The sequence below is a fragment of the Oratosquilla oratoria genome, chromosome 17 (assembly GCF_046742065.1).
Source record: "Oratosquilla oratoria isolate Oo_2021 chromosome 17, ASM4674206v1, whole genome shotgun sequence".
Taxonomy (NCBI): domain Eukaryota; kingdom Metazoa; phylum Arthropoda; class Malacostraca; order Stomatopoda; family Squillidae; genus Oratosquilla; species Oratosquilla oratoria.
Genome location: NC_134793.1, coordinates 25,688,951 through 25,710,265, shown reverse-complemented (window position 1 = coordinate 25,710,265; position 21,315 = coordinate 25,688,951). Strand labels below are relative to the sequence as shown.

Below are 21,315 nucleotides of genomic sequence, written 5' to 3'. Positions count from 1 at the left end.
ATAAAACGAAAGTGTATGTATATTTGCATCGCTTCCCAGCACCCCCCCCCCCAATATACTATTCCAGCGCCCCAGATTGAGAACTGCCAGAATAGAGAAAGACAAGGTGTGTCCCAAACAGGACTCTGCTTTTGCTTTGAGCCGTGCCGTGAAGCCACTGGCAGCCATATTGCTGTGGAGTACTAAATAAAAGCTTCCTTCATTCCAAAGTTGCATAAATCCGCTTGTTTATCCCGCCCCGGTAATGCGAGGCACTGGGGAATTGTGTGGCAAACACTGGGTTAGGGTACTCTGACTGTTAAACGAAAGGGAAAAAAATACAGGAAAGCCCATGGTAGACATAAAGGTACTAGAAAATTCTCCCAAAATAACACACACACACACACACACACATATATATATATATATATATGTGTGTGTGTGCGCGCGCGCGCCTATTTTTACTAGGCATGAAATGAAAAAAAATCTGTCGGTGCGAAATTTGTGTGCTGCTTGTTCTGTTTCTTCGGGACCTTGGGCCTCTTGTTGCAAGAGAGCTCGAGGGCATCGGTTTGATTGCTCCAACGTAGTCGGTGTGTCCTCCCGTGGCGTAACAATATATATATATATATATATATATGTTGGTACATTATGACAAGTTGATGAAGGTGGAAAAAGAAGTCACGGGTCTAGTTCCGAGTAACTCGGAACTAGACCCGTGACTTCTTTTTCCACCTTCATCATATATATATATATATATATTTGTGCTTGCCGGTCTGGAGTAAGATCCCTCCAGACCGGACTCGCGCAGCATTGTTCCAAGATTCCATGACGCCTCCACCTCTTCTTCTTCGGCGGGACATTGTCCCCAAGGATAGAATCGCTGGATGTAGGCAGCGAAATTCTGATACACAGCCTTGTTGCTGCGGCGGCCTAGGCCTGGGGCGCTTGTGTTGCGACCGCAAGTTCCTCTGGAGATAATGCCGCAGGCACAAGCATTACAAGCCTTGGGGCAGCTCCAGTGAGCAGCAAAAGGGTCAAGCAATGCAGGCAGGCATAGCTCGATGTATTACTTGTTATTGTGTCCTTTAACATAGATAAGACACATGGTGTGTTAGTACAGAGCCTCGTGGGGATGCTAGTCCAAATGAATTATCCTTTATCATGAAGATGCTCGCGAGCCGAGCGGGTCAGGGTGTCGTTACTTAGCGGTTCGAACCCTGCCACCGGCGAAATTGAACTAGTTGTTCATCCACGCTACAAAGTCTGTAAGGGGCACCGTCCTAGGCTCCCGATAGGGGGAGGTTGGTGACGTTTACATAGTGGCGGCACACTAGGAGAGCACGCTACTTGCTTTTGCTACCTCGTTTAAGTAGAAATGACTTCGGTTACAATATTCGGGACTATTGTGAGAACACCTCAGCAATGTGTCTATCATTCGTATGAATTTTCTTGTTTCGTCATTCAGCTTTTCACTCTATGACGCAAGAGTAATTTAACGTTTGGAAAATTGGAAAACAAAAGATCGTAACCAAAGTCATTTCTTCTCAAACCAGGTCGCAAAGGCAAATAGCATGCTAGCGAGAAGTGTTAAGTGTGCCGCCATCTTCAGTCTTCCACTATGGTCCAATTTCCCCCCAAAAGAGTCGACTGAAAGTTACTTGTCAAAAGTCTTTTTTAGGTCCAGGTACGCGCAGTCCACCCAGCCCTCCCCTTCCTCCCTCCCTCCCTCCCTCCCTCCCTTCCTCCCTCCCTCTCTTCCTCCCTCCCTCTCTCCCTGGCGCTCACAGTGCATCAGTCACCCGATTAAAAAAGCTGAACAGTTTCGACATTCATGACCTTCCAGATCTGAAGTCCAATGTTCATCTCTTCAAGATATTTGACCCACTGATCTTTCACAATCCTTGCTCATGAATTCAATAGTGTGTGTGTGTGTGTGTTTGTATGTCTGTAGGTTTGTGTGTGTGTGTGTGTAAATTTGTAGAGCTATGATCTTGCTCTAAGGCGAGTAGTGCCTCTTGGGTTGTTGGGAGGGAAGGGGTCAAATAGTGGTGGTGATATATGCAATAGTGGCATAGCATCAGCTGGTAAATGGAGACAATGAAAATGAGGGTAATGATAATAGTAATAACGAGTGATAACAGTAATGATAAGTGATAATAATAGTAACTAGTGATAACAGTAATGTTAATAATGATGTGATAATAATAGTGATAATAGTAATAACTAGTGAACAGTAAGGTTAGTAATGATGTGATAATAATAGATAATAGTAATGATAATAGTAATAACTAATAACAATAATAATAATAACTAATAATAATAATGATAATTGTAATAATCATAAGTACTGATGAAAGTGTCGAGGGAGGGAGGAGTGGAGGAGGAGGAGGAGGTGGAGGATTGTGGTGGTGGTGGTAATGAGCAAAATTACAACTTAAGAAGCAAAAGAAAGAGCAGCTGTTCTCGTTAGCTTGCTTGCTTGCTTGCTTGCTTGTCGACGTAGGCTGCATGTGGCTGCACGGGATGACCTCGTAAGAAGTCACTGGCACCCAACTCGTGCCAGGATCCTTTGCCCGGAGGCCCGGCCAACGCTCGCACTTCTCCCAAAAGAAAGAATTCGTCCAATGTCGTTAGCTATCCCCACTACGATAACCGGTACGTTATTAGATAAGCTTTCAAGTGTGATACACTTGGAATATAATTTTTTACTTTGTAGTGATAGGAAAGCCTTCGTTAGGGCTGCCGGGTAAAAGATAAACTACGGCTCGCAGTCGCCCCCAGCGGGGAAGTGGGCGTTGGTGGGTGGGTGGGTGGGTTGCATTTTTTTTTTTTTTTTTTTTTTTTTTTTTTTTTTGCAAGGGGAGTCGCTGAGACCGACCCGAACTGACTTACCAGAATAGCCTTTTCCACCGAACAAGATGATGACAAGTAAGTCTTGCACTTTCCTCAGTCTCCCCCCTACTTCGCCCCCCCCATAACTTCCCTCTCGTACAATTGTACATAAATACTCCCCCCACTTTCTTCTCTTGAGGGGGGGGGGTTGGCCTCCGTCGGGACAGAAAAAAAAATAGGTCGATACGAACTTCTTTCTCGTTTCTGGTGCACATGGGCCTTTGTTGGAGCGCCGCGGTTTGAGGAGGGAAGGCGAGGAGGACCGTGAGGAGGGGAGGCAGTGAGGAGAAGGAGAGAGGCAGATGACGGAGAGGCAGAGGAAGGCCTCAGCCGTGGAGAGGCATGAGTTAGGAGGCGTGAAGCACTTGCCATAGTGAGGGAACGTTCCTTTCGAGCCAATTGGCTGAAATTCAACACCTGAGGTGACAACTCATCGAGGAGTTATGTGGGATGACAAACGAGCAGCAACAGACCTATGGAGGACGAGGAAGGAAGGAAGGGAGAAGAGAAGTCCTAGTGCTGCTTTATATCTCTGGGGATAACCAGCGTTTCTATCCTTGAAGATTAACGATAAGAAAATAAAGAAATATATTCCTGTTTTTTATTAACTTATTATATCATTACTTATGTGTTTGTTTATTTTACCCCTTCAGTGCTCGCGTGTGCGTGTAAATGGCTGTGCATTGGGGCAACATCTTCTCAGGCCTCGCAAATTATTTTCTTCTTTTCCTCTTGGTTGAAAATCTGCCTTCCTCGGTTGTTTTGAGCGTATGGTGAATGCTCGGGGTAACGCCACCCTGGTCGGTACTCCCACGCTCTCCTTTCTCACAGTGCCGCGTTTCATCACGATCAGGGTCTTGGGTCACGTGTTGGACTCGTGGTCGACAGCTATTACCCTCCCGGATGAGAACTCGGAGCTCGTATCTGCGTGTGTTGGTTTATCAGTTCACACATCAAACTTTGATTTTATGATTTGCTGTTGCTTCTCCCTCTTTTGACAAATCTTTAATTGTCTATCCAGTTACCCCCTCCCCACCCCCTCTCTCTCTATCTGGATAACGCCTTGGACTCGTGATCGGCAGCTATTACCCGCCAGGATGAGAGCTCAGAGCTCATACATGATCCGATCTATTGGTAATACTGTGACCTTACGAGTACACACACACACACACACACACACACACACACACACACACACACACACACAAACATACATATATACATACATACATACACACCTTGCCCACCAGAGTTAGAATGCCGGCTCGCAGTGCAGTGATGCTTAATTTTTTCAGCCCTGGGCGGGTCTCGAACTCGAATCGATGTATTATTGGTAAAAAAAACAATACAATTCCACCGTCGATCCGTGTATGTGTGCGCGCGCGCGCGTGTGTGTGTATGAATATGCATGTGTGTAGGTGTATTTGTGTGGGAATGTGTGTGCGTGTGCACGTGTGTGAATAGTAGTATTATTTGTTTCGGCATACTACAAGCCATCACCAGAGACCAAGTTTTTTGTTTCTTGTTATTAATATGCGAATCCATGCCAAGGGACGTGCTTGGAATTGCGTAATACATCAGTGTGTTTGTGTGCGATTCACCATGGTCTTGGATCACGTGTTGGACTCGTGGTCGACAGCTATTTTCCCTTCCGGAAGAGAGCTCAGAGCTCCTGGTATGACCAATCTGTGGGTAATGCTGTGACCTCACACGCACACACACCCGCGACTCCCCGCCCACGAGAGTTGGAGTAACAACCCGCAGCGCAGCGATACTGAAATGATTTCAGCCCTGGGCGGGATTCGAACCTGGACCTCCGTAGCGGGAGCCGGGAACTCTACCAACTGCGTCACGAGTTGTTTGATATGTGTTTGTGTGTGTGTGTGTTGAGAATGATAAGGAAGACCTCAACTACAGAATGGGCAGGACCTTTGGTTCTGCTGACGTCACCAACTGATGAGACCGACCCATTTGAATGTGCCGTGACGTAACGGTACGACACACGAGTCAACAAAAGGTCACTGTAGAGCCAAGATTGTGTTAGCGTGGACGTGGATTTTAGTCGCTTGGGGCCCTCCTCGTGGAGGAGGGGGAGGCTGGGACGAATTAGGGTTCATCTCGACACGCGGAGGGGAAGGAAGGGAGGGGGAGGATGAGCGTGCAAGAGGAGCAACAAAACAACTAAGAAGGATGTCCGCATTACGCTCATGCTCTCCTAACCTTTCCTCCTCCTCCTCCTCCCCCTCACCTCCCCTCCTTATCCCCTCCTCCTTCTCCCTTCTTCCTTCTCCCCTCTTCTCCCTCCTTACCCCCTCCTCCTCCCTCCTTACCCCCTCCTCCTCCTTATCCCCTCCTCCTCCTTATCCCCTCCTCCTTCTCCCTCTTCTCCCTCCTTATCCCCTCCTCCTCCCACTTCTCCCCTCTTCCTCTTTCCCTTCCTCCTCCTCCTCCAATCCCCTCCACCTCCCCCTCCCCCTCCACCTCTTCCACCTCCACTTCTTCCCCCTCCACTTCTTCCCCCTCCTCTCCCTCCAATGAAGAGTAACGAAAATGATACCAAGGCTGAGAATTATGCCGTATGAAGAAAGACTTAAGAGTCTAAATTTAATTTCACTTTCAAAACGGGGAATGCGAGGAGATCTTTTTTTTTTTTTAAATGTTCAAAGGCTTAGACAACATCAATGTCGAATATTACTTTTCATTAGACCAATCAAATACAAGATGACGTCACAATTTTAAAGTAATTAGTAAAATGTTTTCGAATGAAAGTTAGCACTTTCTCTTTAACCGGGTTGTTAATGTGTGGAATTCGTTACCTTCCACCATCGTTGAAAGTAACACAGCGACAACACTTAAAAACCGTTTAGATAAATATTTGGACTCTAATCTGCAAATGAAATATTATCCTTTGCAATAAAATATTTGACAGCCCGGCATCTAATTGGATAGGATAGTGGTAGTAGTAGTGTTGTTCTGTTTCTTCACCGTAGATTAGTGTAGTTAACACAAACAGCCAGTAGGCCTCCTGCTTCTGCTCTTTGTTCTTCCCTTGTGTTCCTTTTTCCTTCTCCCCTACTTCTCTTCTTACCCCTCCTCTTCCCCTCTTCCCCTCCCCTCTCCTATTCTTCCCTCCTCCTCCTCCTCTCCTCTTCCTCTCCCTCCTCCTCTTCCCGCTCCTCTTCCTCCCCCCCCCGCGATACCCCATCCGCCATCATCCACAGATTTTTTGTTCCCGTCGTCGTCAGCACACAGACGACTAACCTACCCGTCCCTCTCCCCGTTTTCTTTTGATATTCGTTCATATTCGTTGTGGGTTTCGCCAGGGAAACCCACCATCTGAGGAGCAGAAGTGCCTATCGCAATCCGGTAAATACAAGAACGTAAGAATGAGGGAGACTGCAAGAGACCATAAGGCCTATACTAGGCAGTTCCATGTCCATGACCACCTATCATCCCCATCTAAGGGATAAGTACATTGGACAGGCATGTAGACAGGAGACCTTTCTGTCTGCAGGAACGGATGCAGAACAAATGGAAGAGGAAATCGATAGATATATACACGAAGTAGAATATTTGGCTTCAGTGCCTCCCTCCCCCCCCCCCACACCTCACCACTTCATAAAAAGTGTGATGGATAGAAAGTTCCTTCATCGACTCTGCGGGTCGCGGGACTGCATTGCTACCAGCGGGATAGTCCGGTAATCCTGCAGTGGACCCACTCGTCCAGATAACTAAAACTAGTTTTTTTTCATAATTTTGGAAATTAACGGTTTTTAAATCTTGTGTAGAGTCCTTGATATTGGAAACGCAGTTCAATTATATATATATATATATATATATATATATATATATATGTATATATATATATATATAATATATATATATATATTTTAAGAGATAATACTTTCAATTACAACACTGGTTCGTGTGGTTTCTATATTCGATTCTGCTATGACTGAACAGTACCTCAGTGTACCATTACTAATTGATCAACTTTTTCGATTAATAAGACTTCTGAATAGTTTGGAAACCATGTAGTTCAAATGTGATTGGCATATGAGCTATACAATAATTTGATAACAGGACTTGTAAGGCCTAACGATAACAGTTCAAATTTGAGTTTGTTAGTTACCAATAACTACACCGAAATATATTTTTTTCTGTCCTTTAGTTCTATTTTTCATCTAACTTTTAAGCGTATTTGGTTCACGTTTGCACTGAACTCGTGGGCACCCGCTAAGGGACTATCACACTAGGTTATTTTTCCTCCGACATCTTACCTCCAACCTCCATTTCAATAACTATAAAATGACTTCGCATAAAGAAATCTAGACTTCTCTTAGAACATTTCAACAGTAAATTTACAATCTCTAAGTTCATCCTTCACCTTCGCTTTTAGTTATGACGGAAAGATCATTTGATATTTGGAGCCTTTGAGCAATAAAATATTGTAACCGAAGTCGTTTTTACTTAAACGAACTGTCAACTGTCGACGCTGGTGAATCCAGTGGAAACCCAGTGTGATACGCCCCTGTAAGCTGCTCATTGGCGCGAGTGCACCTGACCCCATCGCAGGGCAGACAGGGCGCTGGGCGAGGGGGAACCCGTCGCCGTCACGTCAGAAAGGTGACGTGGGAAGACGTCACAGGTGGTCGAGCAGGCGGGGTGGGGGTGTCCGTCAGGTGGTGTGTGACAGCTGGTCAATGACAACTGATTACATTGCACAGTAATATGTGGGGACTCATGTATGTCACTCATGGAAGTTTTTTTTTATGTTGACATGTTGATGCCATCTGTGTCCTGTTCCTGGAGAACCTTGTTTACTTTCCCCTGTTTATAGCCACCTTGGGCCATGGGGACACATTTAATGAAAACAGAGAAAGTGAAAGACAGAAGATTTTTTTTTATTTTTCATGGGATGCCGCAGAGGAGGGAGTGGAAGAGACTGCAAGAGACCATAAGGCCCACACTAGGCAATTCCATGTCCCATACCAATTTTCATTCCGTCGTCAACACAGAACCCCTCCCCGTTTCTTTAAACAACTCATGGTTTCAACGCTCGCCACATGGTTACTCTGTTCCATTCGTTAAACAACGTTGCTAAACCATTTCTTGCTTATTTACTTCTTAAACCTAAATTGTGTAAGATTAAGTGAAGACTGTCGGCAGTCTTAAGTCTTGTATTTACGTTTGTGTCGAATACATTTCCATTTGGTCCATGGAATCCACAAGGAACGGATTTGGAGCATCAGAACTTAGGTTCCAAGAGGATTAACCCATTCAACTCCGATGACAAGATGTCTTGTCATTTGGTCAAATAAAACAAAAAAATCATAAAACACCAAAATGTTTGATCAAACACCAGAAAAATATGACGTCAATCCTCGCTTCGCTCGCAGCGAAACGAGGACTGACGTCATATTTTTCTGGTGTTTGATCAAACATTTTGGTGTTTTATGATTTTTTGTTTTATTTGACCAAATGACAAGGAATCTTGTCATCGGAGTTGAATGGGTTAAGCATAAACGACGCAGTCAGCCAGGTGGCAAACAGGATGAACACAAATACAGGTCGAGTAAAATACTCTTCAGTGTTAAGGAAGATATTCTAAGGCAAATATTGCACGGGACCCTTTGGTAAGCTCACAGAAATGAAAAGTACGTTGTTTTATAGTACTGAGCGTCTATAGGAAGCCCAGTTTTGTCCACGAAAGCGGCAGACAAAGTTGTTTTGATGTTCAGCTTCCAAGATGGCGGATGATAACATCGGTTGTGGTGGTCAGGTCAGAATGAGCCACGGGGTTTCGCCCGACCCAGACGAGGATTGGCCTCATCATACGAAGAAGAGATAAAGAGGTTTCATTTTGTTGGTTGTAGAGCCTCAAAGCCAAGGAAACGTTTTCAACACGAACCGAGAAATACAGTAATGGCCTCAAGCTGTCATGACGTAGATTTCGCTTGGAATGGAAGCATTTTGCGCCACCCGCGTGGAATGAACTTCCCATGTAGGCGATCACACGTAGAGCATAGCAAGATCTAAGGAATAACAGGTCTAACCACTTCCGACCGAATTTCGAGGGAGTTGGCGCAGCGGGCCCGTGAACGTCACCTGGCTGTTCAAAGTGGGGTTCGCGGGTCCTATAGCTGTCAGTTGAAGCTGTTCCGTCGTTCGGGTATGTTGTTGCCTTCGCTCGCACCGCTCCACGCATACATATACTTATACTAAGGCTTTTTCCCCCTTTCAAGGGAGGTAGCCAAAAAGGGAAAGGCATAAAAACACTCCCACCCATTTCATCCCTAAATACACTCCACACCCCTCCCACCCTCCCTCTCATCTGAGCACCTCCTGGATGACGGGTCATCCCTGCACCTTGCCCACCGCCCTGGGTCAGAAGCAGTGTCGCAAGACACAGCACATCCACAGCAAGGCCCCTTCATTTAATCGGCGACCCCCCCTCTCCGTCCCCCCATATAAAGGAGAGGACGGGGAGAAATCCCTTCGGGCTGCGTCAAAATTTACTCACACACACTACTCCACCCCCCCGCCCATTCCTCCTCATGCAATCACAACCGCTCCACGCAATTAGTTATATTCTGACAAATATTACATAAAATATATAAATATATATAAAATATTATAGTTCCTGTCTATATATATGAATATATAATATATATGATATATAATATATATATATATATATATATATATATATATAAAATATTATAGTTCCTGTCTTCCTTGGCGTTTCACAGTTTTCTTCAGTGTTTCACAAAGAGAAAATGGACCCAGCCTAATGACGTCAGAAGCTGCGCACAATAATTCAAACGGTCTGACCTGTACATTTAGACCTTGGAGCATAGATAATCTCTTTATAAGAACGGAGTCCAGACTCCTTTTGTTTTCGCTTGAAATGGCTGCATAAGACAACCCGCAAAAGACCAAACCATCCATGTTGAAACTTGTATAAATAACCACCATTCAGCATATATGGTGATAGACCAGTGCAATGAATTGGGCACCTTGACTGTAATTATTGTGGTATGCATGCAGTTCGGTAAATTCCAAACAATCGTCTGCATGGGTTGCAGAACGAAGTTCTCTGAATTATTTATTTACGAAACACACAGCTTGCACTGATTATTTTATTACCAGTAATAAAGCTATAAATTTTACATTGTTTGAATTGTTGGTCTGTTGTCAGGCACAGAAATGCCATAGGTGTCGTTCGTCGTGATGGTCAGCAAGTTCATTGACCGATTTGTTTACATAACACGCGTGCACACATCACGTGTATGGGGTGATTTTTTGGATTAACGATTTTATTATTATTCTTGTACGTAGTAAAGGGTGACTCCCCATTTATACTGTTTATGAATGCATCGTTTCGTATGCCTGAATGTATATTTTCTTTCCTAACCTTGTCTGGTCTCGCGGGTGCATGGGGATTGGTAGAGAGGCGGGGATCCACCTATATCGTCGACATAAGTGGGAAGTACTCGCATCTTCCTCTCACGGTCACCCCTCCCCTCTCCCCCTGCCCCTCTGTCGCGTCGACTCATCGTTGAACTGCATTTGTTTTACTTTTTGTTTGTACCTGATTGGGTCGATGACCTTGCTCAGTCATGCTCTGGTATATTATTATATATACCTTTTATTTTATAGACAGCAAATTTTCCTGAATAAAATTTCACTTGTTCTGTTTACTCTAGGAGTCGTAGGCCTTTTCTTTTGATTTTTTTCGTGATTTGTTCGATGGGCTAGCTAAATCATTCGTAGGTGGATTTTTATGTATATATATACATTTTATAAACATGGCAGTTTTTTTTTCTCATCGTACGATCCTTTTTAAATATATCAAACTCTGCTGTTATTCCTCACTCGATCGAGTACGCGTTTTCTTTGATCATCCCCAAAGCTGCGAAGTCACGTAGCGTTAGATCAGATGAGTGCTGAAGCAGCACTCCTACCAACCTTTAGTGCAGTGGTTCTTAACCTTTTTTGGCAGCGACCCAAAATTTTGCACAAATCAAGCATCGCGACCCAAGCCTACATAGATATACGAATTGTTTTTATAAGTAATATGATTATGCTTTTAAAAGCGGGTTTTATTTATTTTTTATTTAATCATGGTCTGCTTAGAATCCTAAAACTAGGCATCATGTATTTTAATTATTACAGTATATAATTATAATATATTTGTAGTGGGAAAATAATTATTTTCTGCAAACCCTTAGCGACCCAATAAAATGGCTTGGCGACCCAAATTTGGGTCGCGACCCAGGGGTTAAGAACCACTGCTTTAGTGTCAAAAGGATTTATCGAGTTTTCTCGAACATTTACTACCGTAATGGTGAGATGATCTTGCATCCAAATTATTCCATCGAATTTATTCAAACTAAGCCACCGTAAACAAAACTTTGTTTTCTATCATGTACAGGTAATTTTGCCGTTTCAAGAGTAAACAAATATATATATATATGTAGTTAAGGAAATAAGTAGGTTCATCAATAAGCAAAACGCACTTTTTTAATATACGTTATCGAAGAGAACGGTAATATTATCTAATCCCCAACATATTTGGCATAAATAGAAGTGGTAAAATAAGTTCTGTCCTTGTTGAGTATGACATACAATTCCATAGACGACGCCAGTTTCGATGCATCTCTACAAAATGAGATGTTACTACTCTCGCTCACTTTGTGGTTTCGTATCTTCTTAAAAAAAAAAAAAAAAAAAAAAGGTTGAAGGTGTATGTGTATATGTATGTATGATATTTTGATATACATGGGACATTAAACTTAGAACAAAACTTCTCTCTCCCCGTACACTATATGCAGATTCGATATCGTAGGTAACAATAAACAAGTGACCTCGTGAGGGCAACACTATTCTCGGGAGAAAAAGACGGTTGAGCAACTGACGACCTTCACCCACAGAGATACCAAGATGGAAGGTGTAACGAAATAGTTTTGTATGATTGGGTTCCACCCGGCCACCTCTTTATAAGGAGAAAAGGACATTTATTTTCTTGTGTGTATCCATGTGTTGGAGAAGTAAGGGGGCAGATTCTCATGTATGCACGTTGAATTAAACACGACAGCGTTATTACAGTTATTTCTTGCATATTTTTCCAGTTTTCTAACTTAACTTCTAGCATTACGGGGATGAGCAAACACCATATATTATTTCGACGTTTCGTCCTCATTGTGAATGACATCTATAACAATTACAAAGTAGTCAAAAAGAACAATTATAAATAACACATTTTCTACTAAACGATTGAATACGATGGAGAGTACTGCAATAGTGAATGGTCCTGGCGAAGGATAGGATGAGGGAAGTAGAATAACTGGCATCTGTATTGGCAAGGAAGATGTAGTTAAACCGATTTACAGACTTCAAACTACAAAATCCCCGGGTCCAGACGAAAAATTTCAGTGCTAAAAAAATGTCAAATTGAAATCTGCCTATGTCTTGGGGGTAGGAAAACGTTCCTGATTTTAAAAAGGGTGTTAAATATATGCACAACTACAGGCCAATCAGTTTGACGTCTGTTATAGGTAAAATGCTGGAGTTATTATAGCAAATAGTATTAGGGATCATGTAGAGGCATAATTTGTTTCGTGACTCAGCTCGGGTTCACCAAGGGGTGGTTGTGTTTAACTTACTATTATTTCTTATCCTTTTACACTAATATCTACAAGGCGGCAAATAACAATAATAGTTGAGATATTATATACTTTCAATCACTTAAGCACAACATTCGACAAGGTGACCCACCATAGACTACTAAGTGGAAAGTTGTGCCTCCCAACATATTTTAAGCAATTATATGAGCACTATAATTTTAACTAGGAAACCATTAGTAACTAGTAAGAGTTTGGCAGGGCTTTTGCGAAAGGTGTGAAAATGTTGAAATCAGCTACTATCGGAGTGCCGTCTCAACACCATACTTATATTGAGAGAGCTTCGTTTCCAAGTCTTCCTGATTGCCCTATATGAAATATGTCATATTTTAATGAAAGAGAGAAAAGACTATAAATAATATATTCGTACATTGTCAGGTTATAGTGATGGAAAACCTGCCCCGTCCTCTCAAAAAAGAAAAGAAAAAAAAACGGGGAACTGTAAAAATCCAGCCGCCGGAAACTGATCCGGCAAATTGCCGGAGGTGTCTTTCCGGCAAGACATTGCCCGGAAAACCTGTTCATGTCTGACAGCCTCCTATCCACCGAATGCTGCACTAGTCTCGTTCCTCTGCCGTAATTCTGAGACTTGTTTTTGGTCATGTATGGTCCACGGGTTAGGCCTCGGCGCTTCCCTTCCTTCCAACACTCCCGTCCCGCCTCATATATCTCTCCAGTAGGACGAGTTCTCTCTCTCTACCTACCTACCTAACGGTAACGGGGGTGGGGTGGGGGTGGCTGCGTCTAAAGGAATGCGTTCCGAACAGCGGCCATTGTTTGCCCCAGGAAGCATCTTGGCAGTAATTACCTTATTGTCCCCCCTTCTGTTGTGATAAGAGTGGTTCGTAAGGAAATGAATCTGCGCTTAGTCTTGCTTCAAGTAGACAAGATCTCGGCGGCGTATGGACAAGACGCTGGCAAGACGTGTGCAAATGATGGAAAAATGACAAATCTCCGCAGTGCCTTTGTGCAGATTTTGGCTCAAAAGGATTGTTGGTATTGAACACAATGTGACGATGGTAGTGCTGTTTGACCACCTCAACGAAGATGCTTCCCAAAGCCACATTTCATGTTTAAGGGATAAAAAAATACATTGGCGAAAGTCAAAATATGACAAATCGGCACCTGAGATTGACTCATGATGTATTAAACTATACGAGTTTTTTTCATATGCAATTTAGTTGAAAAAATCATATTGTAAGAGAACCACTATATATAGAAAATTAAAAACGCAATTTACGTGTGTATAGTTCAGATACATGGGTCAGGTTCGGTTGAGCGTAATAGTACGTATAACTGATCATCTATTGGTGCATTCGAGTTGAACAAGTCGGTATTCACAAAGATAAAATAAAAAAAATCCAAATTTAAGGTGTAGTGCATATTTTAAATACATAAAGCTTACAAATACAAATACCTCCCTTTGTCTACGTTATGTATGATTCTTGTTTTGTTTTGAACACGAAGCACCAGCCTCGACTGCGTCAAGGTCTCTTGGACTGTGTGATCGTACAGCGCCTTTGTTTACATTAGCGGATCACTTGAAACTGACGAAGAATAAGTTAGCTCTTCAAACATTGCGTCGCAATTTTAAAACATCGACATGCGTGAAGTCGCCTGTCACTTAGATATAGTGTAATATAAAATTACATAGTTATATATGTCTATATACATATATGTAGATATATATAGATATTCCCGTATAGCAGGTTTCACTTTTGATAATTTATTTTCCCGATTGCTGCCAACGTATCGGAACTTCGTGATTCAAACATTTGAGCGACGTCATTAGCAGTCTGTGGTGGGCTTATTATACACCACAGACCCTGCCCATCACGTCGCCCAGAAGTTGGACGTTCCGAAACGTCGAAAACAATCGGAGAAATACTCCCAAACATCAACGATGAAGACAAGAAGACTGTGCACGCTGTCTAGAAATGACACGCATTAAAACAATGAAACGAGACCTCTTTAGCTCTCAAGCTCGTTTATCTTCAAGATGTGAGCGCGCGCGCGCACACGCACACACACATACTGTGTATATATGTGTGTGTTTGTGATATTTATTATGCATATTTGGTTGTAGATTTGCATGTTTTGACGAGACAAGTGAGCGTGTGGTAAGTAGGTGATCTCCCAAATGAGGTTCCCATTCACTGCTGCCTTCATTCCTCCATTTACCTCTCTCCACCCCCGCCTTTGTGTCCCCCTTTCTCCATTTACTTCCTCTCTCTTCGTTCTCCACTCTCTCCCATCTCCACGCCTCTCTCCTCTTTCCTCCATCCCTGACTTCAGTGGATTACATACAGAGGCGATCTCAAGCCTCGCCGAGGATGCTTCCAGAACACTCCTTTGCATGCAGGGGGCCGGAGGGGGGGCGGGCAACGAGCTCCACAGCCACACCACGTAACTGACCACGTGACCTACGCAACACCACTGGGACACTGACAGATACACCATGGGGAGATGCCCAATGGGCAATTGTGCGACATGGGTTATACCGAAATGTACCACATAAATACAATTTTACTAATATATATATATATATATATATATATATATATATATATATATATATATATATATATATATATATATATATATGTAGCTGTCTGCTTTTGGACGTACTGTGGAGCAACTGCCCTAGTGACACACCACGCCCACCTGTCTCTCTTAACTTTACCGTCACCAGGCCTCCTTCGCCGCCTTGGCTAGCCTCGTCGGGCCACCTGCTTCGACGCCCCACAACCACCACCACCTGTGCATAAGCGCCGCCGCCGCCTCTAATTCACTTTCATTTGTCATCATCACTCGCACTTTGTTTTGTCACCGGCTCGGGCCTGCAAGACCACAGAGTGGGTTTCTGTGTGTGTGTGTGTGTGTGTATGTGTGTGTGATTCACCATGGTCTTGGATCACGTGTTGAACTCGTGATCGACAGCTATTACCCTTCCGGATGTGTGTGTTTTACCTCGTGATATATACAAGAAAGGAGCTACATTCATGGTGATCTGTCTCTTCAGTTATCGTGGCTTGTGTGTATGTGTGATTTGCCATAGTCTTGGATTCACCACGGTAGTGGATCATGAGTTTGACTCGTGACCGACAGTTATAACCCTCCCGGATGTGCGTTTGTGTGTGTGTGCGTGTGAGTGTGTGTGTGAGAGAGAGAGGTGATCATAATTTGTAGTTCGATTTGATTATCGATATCAACATTTCATTGGTGCACTGGTTAATTTTAAGGTTTTGAGAAGAACCGTCACATTTGTATTTACCCGTTCAACAAATATCGGCATACGCACCGATGGCTCCCGCTCGGATCGCAGAGGATTGTATAGGGATGATCCCAACTGAAACAAGATCTGGAACCCCCCCCCACCCCCGCGCCCCCATCGCCTCAGTCTTCGTCGCAGAACTCAGGCATCCTCACGGCCAAACTCTCATCATATCCACAACCTCCTCCTCCTCCTCCTCCCCCTCCCAGCATCCCATATGATCAGATGCACAAAGTGCTATTCAAGCGGCCTGGAGTTTTATCGAAACCGACCTAAACTGGCGCACAGCAAAACCCATCCAAAACCTCCAATGGATGCTGCCACATCTTGTTGAAACTCTTAGAATAGTATGCTGACCTGCTCTTTCTAATGGTGAAACGAGATATTATCTGATGGTTTCTTGTGAAACAGTGGCCAGCTTCGTAATACTCCACCAGCATTGCTTGCAAAGCTCATGATCATGAAGTCCTCTATTTGTTAGGTTATGTTAAGATACATCTTAACATATCATAATAGAACCGTTTTCAATATGGTGGATTTTTTACGGTTTGGTGGATGTGACGAAAGTAGTCAATGTCTCATGAACCAAGGCAGGTAGGCACAAAAGGATCACATTTTTGGAAAACGGAGTAAGATTTGCATCAAGACAGCAGGTTATTTCAGGATTTAAACCCTTTTCATGTGTATAAGATAGCCGGTTTCGACAAAGCGTTGGTTCCCTCTTCAAGTAATCACCCAGAAGTCCTGCCAACCAGCGGTCCACAACATGGAACATCCAAATCTCTGTATCCGCTTTGAATCCTTCTGCCAGGTGCCATCTCGTGTAGGCATTCCCCACAATAATAAAAAAAAAAACGACAAGTAGGCTCGAAAGGCGGTGTACAACCCTTTTGATTCCGCTGTTGCCAGTCTCAGACATTTCTTCTATCAGCAGTGCTAATCATGTGGCAAAGGAGTTAGAAGAAACACTCAAAAATATAATCTAAAAACAACAAAATTCCCATATACATCCATAGCTGTTTTCGCATCAACTTAACCGACATTTTGAAACAGCAGTAATAGGCCTAGGAAGACATTCGCGCACCACACACGTGAGGCTCCCGTCACATGTTGTTGGACTGTCCAGTTTACACAACACTCCGCAACATCTCCCTGTTTTGTCATTTATCCCCGTCAAACAGCAACACCAAATCCAGGGCTACAAAAACGCCAGCATCTCTGTCATCACTTTTAATAACCTCCTACAGAAAACAGGATTATAAATATCGTCGACTAACTAAACCAACATTGAATCCAAAATAACGAAAAACAGTGGCGCTAGGTTGTCCCCAAGGATATTGTAGGCGATTGTGAACTACTTCATAACAACTTCTATATTCTTTATCACATAACATTCCTGGGTAACTCGTATCTTTTAGCATTTAATATTCTATGGACCACATTTTTAGTACAGGTTTTACGTCTTAGATCAAATTCTCACATGGACGTATATATTGCATCCATTGCCCAATCCCTTATTTTAGAAGTCTGCGTATACGGATTTGTGTGGCCGCAGGAAGACAGGAGAAACACGGTTGATCCATTCGCTCACGTGCGCCGGTGTGGGACATGACGTAACTGCGTGCGTTCGTGCGTGTGTTCGTGGATAACTGCTGGAATGGGCCCATGTGGCCCTGGAACCAAAGGTTAAGGTTTTGCGCTGTGTCGTCCTCGAACGGACAGGGTCAACCCCAAGTCCGGGGGCAAAACTTACATTGCATACCTGTGTTCACATTTGTGGTTCAACATAGTTTGATTTTCGTCGCGTTCTTTGGGCATCTTCCACGTTGATGACTGTCTCATAGAAACAAAATATCATCGCCGTGGAACACGTAACTCAGATATATTTCTCGAACATTTGATTGTGCATCATATTAGATCGTTTTTCGTTTTGAATTTTATTTCGAGCCTCACAACCACGAACTGATTTTTTTCTAGTGTACATACTATTATTACACATTAACATTAATCAAACCTGAGACAAAAACAGGATTAGCAGGAAAAATATTGCGTTGTCCAAGGACTTTATGCAGACCCTGTAGCCTAGCACCAGGCTTAGGACGAACAAACGTAAGTTTGGCGAGTCGTAAAAGTGCAGTCTCGGGGGTCGGACGTCGCGTCTCGCGTCGTGCAAAGCGTCGACATACGGTGTGAAGTTCTTCGATGATGCGCGTGGCTTCATGTTTTGGTTTTTATTCGGTGAATAGTGTTTTTGCAGAAAGTGCAGCCAGTTGTGTCTGGTTGAACATGACGCATAGCCTCGCATGCAATGTTATTAGGAATAAATCTCCTTGGAGGGCATAAGGTTTGATATTTGCCCGTTAGGATGGTGACCGCGCCACTCCGTCTTGCCGGAACGCTTGAATTGCGAATGAGACGGGTAGGCAACAACGGTCGGATAGTAGGACAAAAAATGGAAGTCAACGGCCGAGAAAAGAATTCATTATGTAGATTTATTTTTATTGTGTAAATGCATTGTTTGTTTAAATTAGCATTCTATGTTTAAGTTGATCACTGTGGATGCCTTGATTTGTAATGTAAAAGCCTCGAACGCCGATATAAAATTCGAGAATATTATGAGACTGGCAAGATTCAGAATGCGTGCGTGTGGGTGTGGGCGTGGATACGCATACTGTAAATCCCCATTGAGAAAGGTTTGTGGAAGTAATTTCGTTCGTGTGATATATATATATGTATATATATATATATATATATATATATATATATATATATATATATATATATGTATATATATATATATATTGATGACTGAAGAATGCGAGTGATCATTGTTTGACTCATGGGTTCGTAGTAGCGGGGTCGAAGAAATTATTCGAAGGAGTTGGCCACTGAAACAGTCGCCCATCATTCCTTCCCCTACGCAACGGTGACGCACGCTACATATTTTGTTCTGGCTGGGCGACTCGGAGAAAACGAGGAAAAGGCGATATGGTTACAGTATTCAGGTCACTAAAGGGGATAGATTGCATTGACAGAAGAGATCTCTTGATTAAAGAGGGGATGGTTTTAAGAGGCCATGGGTGTGAAGAAATTCAGTTTTCCATTTAGATGCATAAATACTTGAAGTAGATTAGGAAGTGATATAGCCTAAGCTCAAACAGTATACGTGAGTTCAAACATCTGGGCGACGCGATTTTAGGTTATTAATCCTCGTAGCGGTCCACTGTAGAGAGTGGCAATTTTCCTTTTATTTTCGCCTTCGCCGGGTGAATATATTCGTCTCTGCGGTGTCCCTTCGTTTAGGAATTGCGATAACCTGGCAGACGAAAGCCACACGTTTTTTAACTATTGTAAATATGTAAATAGCCGATGCGTAGTGAAGGTTGGGGGAGGGAAAATAAATTGAGATAATCGGCGGGCTGAATACGGTCTCCAATACTCTCTACAAGGCGACCAGGGAAAGTCTTTGCCTCCCAAGGAGCGAGATTGGATACAGAAGACGCCGGGCTTGTAGCGTATGCAGACGACCTGGAGGTGATTGCTGAGCATATGGGCAAGATCAGCGAAATGTTCACTCCATTCCAGGATACAGCGGATTAGGCCTGGTGTGCAGTGAGACTAAAATCGCAATAATGAAAATGAGTAGAGAGGGCAACAATAGCGATAGTTTAAATGTCGGGACTAAATGTGGAACAAAGACAAATTAAAATATTTAGGAACCCTTGTGACGGAAATAAATGAGATGGTCAGTGAAATAAACGAAAGTATAGGAGAAAGAAACAGATGCTACCATGCCCTCTGCACCATCATGAGAATTAAAGAGTCAAGAGAATGAAAATGAGAACATAATTATGACATTGATATACTGCTGTATAACAAGTAGAGAAAAATTAAGTCTTCGAAAACACCATCATTAGAAGAAATCTGGGCCCAGTGTACGACCTAGAAACGGGGGAATGGTGACGAAAACAATATGGAGATAAGAGAACAGACAAAACAACAGTTGCAAAATGTCGCAAGTGGAAGAGGAGTAAGGTGGACAGGGCACCGGCAACGCCAAAAATGGCGATGGAGGGAAGTCAGAGGTAGACATTCCCGTCCCTAACTCCCCCACGCCCCACCCCGAGAAGACCTATATCGGGGGAGTAGCCAGTGATGTGGCCCACATTAACCCCAGACCTGCGAGAATGGAAGGAAATTGCGCAAGACTGGAGAGGAGGCATAGTGAAAGCGGTGATGGCATTGCATTCTTGATAGCCAACGGAATAGTAGTGTGTGTGTATATATATAATATATATATATATATATATATATATATATATATATATATATATATTATATGGAGGGGATAGCTGGGTCAAATCACACTTCATATAAAGTAATTTTCAAAGCGCCTCCCATCTTTGCTCCTCGTGTGGTTCCCACTAAGGTTAACGTCAAGATCTAAGAATATAAGGTCTAACCACTTCCGACCGAATTTCGAGGGAGTTGGCGCAGCGGGCCCGTGAACGTCACCTGGCTGCTCAAAGTGGGGTTAGCGCAAGGTCTAAATATACAGGTCAGACCGTTGGAATTCTTCTGCGCAGCTTCTGACGTCATTTGGCTGAGTCCATTTTCTCTTTGTGATACACTGAAGAAAACTGTGAAACGCCAAGGAAGACAGGAACTATAATATTTTATATATTATATATCATATATATTATATATTCATATATATAGACAGGAACTATAATATTTTATATATATTTATATATATTTTTTATATAATATTTGTCAGAATATAACTAATTGCGTGGAGCAGTGCGAGCGAAGGCAACGTCATTTTTGAACGACGGACCAGCTTCAACTGACAGCTATAGGACCCGCTAACCCCACTTTGAGCAGCCAGGTGACGTTCACGGGCCCGCTGCGCCAACTCCCTCGAAATTCGGTCGGAAGTGGTTAGACCTTATATTCTTAGATCTTGAGCGGGTCCTATAGCTGTCAGTTGAAGCTGGTCCGTCGTTCAAAAATGACGTTCCCTTCGCTCGCACTGCTCCACGCAATTAGTTATATTCTGACAAATATTATATAAAATATATATATAAATATATATAAAATATTATAGTTCCTGTCTATATATATGAATATATAATATATATATATATATATATATATATATAATATAAAATATTATAGTTCCTGTCTTCCTTGGCGTTTCACAGTTTTCTTCAGTGTATCACAAAGAGAAAATGGACTCAGCCAAATGACGTCAGAAGCTGCGCAGAAGAATTCCCACGGTCTGACCTGTATATTTAGACCTTGGTTAACGTGTTACTTGTCGTTACTACTTCGTTTGAGTAGAAACGTGTTCGGTTGCAATATTCGAAACTTCCGTAAGAACATCACAACAATGTGTCTAACATTCGTATTATAGGTTTAACCTCTTAGTGCGTCATTCAGCTTCTCATCATGTGACGCAAGAGTATTTTGGCACGTGGA

The 21,315-nt window shown here is 43.0% G+C and overlaps 1 protein-coding gene across 8 annotated transcripts in view; it reads left to right on the top strand.

Moving 5' to 3' along the window:
* Window positions 1–21,315, top strand: part of LOC143034532 (long-chain fatty acid transport protein 4-like) — a 106,770-nt gene that overhangs the window by 26,174 nt on the left and 59,281 nt on the right. Inside the window, exon 1 of one of the 8 annotated variants that reach the window (XM_076200713.1) lies at window positions 17,974–18,021. The exons of the other annotated variants lie outside the window; for them this stretch is intronic. The gene's annotated coding sequence lies outside the window, so the exon portion shown is untranslated. Of the gene's footprint in view, window positions 1–17,973; window positions 18,022–21,315 lie in introns of those variants that run through there. 8 annotated transcript variants of the gene reach the window in all.